This window comes from Acanthochromis polyacanthus, chromosome 12, assembly GCF_021347895.1.
Source record: "Acanthochromis polyacanthus isolate Apoly-LR-REF ecotype Palm Island chromosome 12, KAUST_Apoly_ChrSc, whole genome shotgun sequence".
NCBI lineage: Eukaryota > Metazoa > Chordata > Actinopteri > Pomacentridae > Acanthochromis > Acanthochromis polyacanthus.
Genome location: NC_067124.1, coordinates 32,500,024 through 32,503,202, shown reverse-complemented (window position 1 = coordinate 32,503,202; position 3,179 = coordinate 32,500,024). Strand labels below are relative to the sequence as shown.

Below are 3,179 nucleotides of genomic sequence, written 5' to 3'. Positions count from 1 at the left end.
TCACCAGCTGCCCTCCTGTATCCACTGTCAGAATGATAATGTTAGTGTGCCAGCTTCAAGCTGTGATAAATGTGCTAGAGTCACTAAACATTATTATGGCATGTAGTGGTAGACACTACAAGCTGTAGGGCTGTTACCCGTTGATGAGATGCAGTAGTCCTCGTCCCCCACACAGTTCAGAGTTGCAGTGCACGATCGTCCATCACAGTAGAAGCACTTTTTGCCATTTGGGTAGGATTGACCGACATCTGTGAAATAAAACATATTTCGAGAGGAAAAGGAGCTGCAGGAGGTGACCTCAGACCGTTTCACTGACAACTAACCAACCATATAAATATGAGCATATAAATGCAAAGATTTCTGCCATTGATTTGTTTGTAGAGTCACTGTTAATAAAACAGATTTCCAATGCAGGAAATGTTGGTTATATTTACAGTGTGTGACTATGAGAAGCTGAGTTTACATTTTGGGTTGCCACACCCTTCAGCTCCTCTGTCAAAGATGATCCTGACTGGTCTTGTTTCTCTGACAATTTGTGTCTCAATTCTGGTAGTTTCAGCAGAAAAAAAAAAAAAAAAATTTAACCAGCACTAACTTTGAAGGCAGTCATATGGTTTGCATAATTTTTGCTCATGCAACAAAATGCTGGTTTCAAGAAAAAAAAAAAAAAAAAAAAAAAAAAGCCTCCCAGTGCTTCAAAGATGCATCAGATGTAAAATGTAAGTTACCCCGGGCAGCTTGAGTGTTGCAGAGATCAGAGGTGCAGCACCTGCTGACAAATACAGTCTTTGTGATTCCAAAGTTGACTGACCCTTTGACACAATCTGCAGGCAAACAAACAAACAAAAAAAAATATATATATATATATATATGTGTCTTTAGTGGCATAATCAGAACATTTTGAACCTCCTGCAATAAAGAGCGGCAGCTGTAAACTGAGCCAGTGCCAAGAAATAAAAATAGGGACCTACTAACATACCTGCATATGACACGACTCATCACGACACACTGATCACCCTCTACAGGAAAATGCTACAGTGTCAGTGCAGTTTCCAGAGTTTTCCATTAAACACTGATGACATTTCAGGGTGAAGGCTGATGAAACACAAAATAAGGTAAATTAACTTGTCTACAAAGAAAAAAAAAAGTTTTAACACGTTAACTCTGAAGTCACTCAGATTTTTAAATACAGCTGGAAAAATGAGCTATCCAACATATGCCAGCTGCAATTCTGATGCGTTTCCTGGAGCCTGTGCACGAGATGAACTGTCTGTGCAAAAGCTGCATATATGCAACAGAAAAACAAAAAACAAACAAAAAAAAAAAAACATGCAGCATATTTTCTGGGTTTAAATGAACCATGTCTTTAACAGTATTTGAAAAGGCCAGTGTGCTAGTGTCACGAATGGGACAGGTGTGAACCCATGCAGCAGGCAGACAGACAGGCAGGTGATTTGAAGGAAACAAGGTTTAATTGATTAAACTGAAATAAACACGCAAACTGCAGAAGCACAGGAACAAACAGAAAGGTAATGAAAACTAAACTAAAAGCGACGAACCAATCGGCCGTGGTGAGAATTAAATAAGATAACAGAACCAAGGGCGGACCCGAAGGCCGAGGAAAAACTAAACATAAATCAAAACTAATCTAAGAGGTAACTCACAAAAAGTCCAGCCATCGGGAGAGGGAGTCGGAGGGGGGCAGAGACTGAGAAGCAGATGGGGGATTGGGTGCAAACGGAGCAGAGGTAATTACAGGCGAGGCAGACACAAACATCCAGGAAGTGGGAGATGCATAGCGGAGAATAGTCCGAACGGAACAGACAGAGTCCAAGCAGGATGACTGACAGAGGAGCGCCTTCATGAGCAGGGAGAGTAGTCCAATGCTGCAGCGCTGAGCAACGTCTCGAGTTCTGTTTTATACAGCGCTGATCAGTAATTACTGCCGGCTGCGTCCTCAGCGCAGCCGCTCGTCATGAAAGTAATTAATCAGTTTGCTGCAGCAAAAGGGCGTGACAGCTAGAGACAAAAGAAAACAACAAGAAGAAAGAAAACAGACAAGATAATAAAAACTTGCCTTTAGAGAGAAGCACAATCCCAAGGATCAGCGTAAGGAGATGCATTTTTTGATGGTGGGAAACAAGTGAGATTCATTTTCATCTCTCCAGGCTACGAGAAACTGTCCTGAGGAGGGGTTGTCTCCACTCTCAGACCACACCCTCATTCATTTGATGGAGACAAAATGTGATCTAAAAAAAACGTCTTACTTTAAGGTAAACGACCGTAAAGTGTTTTAATTTTGTTTTTCAAATATGTAGTTCTTCACTCAGCTTGCTGCAGCAGAAACTCCCTTTTACCACATTCTTCTTCCACATTTAATATCCAAGTGGACGTACACCACCAGTCAAAAGTTTGGACACACCTTCTTATTCAGTGGTTTTTATTTGATTATTTTTTACACTGTAGACTAATACTGAAGACATCAAAACTATAAAAGAATACTTATGGAATTATGCTGTAGAAAAAAGAGTTGATCTTCAGTATTAATCTATAATGAAGAAAATAATACAAATAAATGAAAAGCACTGAATGAGAAAGGCTGTGCAAATTTTGTTTGCTATGTAGTTTTAAAAAAAAATGTATTTACATTTTAAATAGAAGAAATAATAACTTATAGAAGGTTGCATTTAACCATCAGTCCACCAAAACTGCAGTCACACACCATCAATAATAGCTCGTGAATATTTTTTTTAATTTATGTTGAGACACATGCAGAGAACTGGAGTTACACCTCTCTATTTTTCACTCTCATCGCTGCTGCACATGAATGCAGTTGTGTTGGTAAACATTACATTTCCTAAGTGTAGCAAGAGTCAATTTCCCAACAGTAGCTCAGTGGATCTGAATAATTAATGAATACATCAACTTCCCATTAATGCATTAGGCTGGGTCTCCTGAAGCAGCAGACAGATACCGGTTGACCAAAAGGGTTGTGACTGCGGAAGTTGTGGAAGCTAAAACTTGGGAGTGGGAGGAGTTTGGAGAGACAATGGAGGAGGATTTGCGGTTGGTCCCGAGGAAGTTCTAGCAAACTATTCAATGCCTCAGAAAGGGGAAGCAGGACTTGCCACAGGCTGTTTTCTGCTGACCCTGACTGAAGAAATTGTCAGGCAACTTGG

The 3,179-nt window shown here is 40.3% G+C and overlaps 1 long non-coding RNA gene across 3 annotated transcripts; it reads right to left on the bottom strand.

Annotated features, from left to right (window-relative positions):
- Nucleotides 1–224: 224 nt before the first annotated feature.
- On the bottom strand, nt 225–2,070 carry LOC127536609 (uncharacterized). Of its 3 annotated transcripts, XR_007945703.1 has the most exons (4): nt 1,665–2,070; nt 980–1,095; nt 729–824; nt 232–248 (listed from the first exon to the last, which is right to left on the bottom strand). It is a non-coding gene; the product is annotated as an uncharacterized LOC127536609 (long non-coding RNA). The 3 variants fall into 3 exon arrangements; XR_007945702.1 differs by lacking the exon at nt 980–1,095 and having other exon boundaries at nt 225–248; XR_007945701.1 differs by lacking the exon at nt 1,665–2,070 and having other exon boundaries at nt 980–1,649.
- Between the last annotated feature and the right edge of the window lie 1,109 nt (nt 2,071–3,179).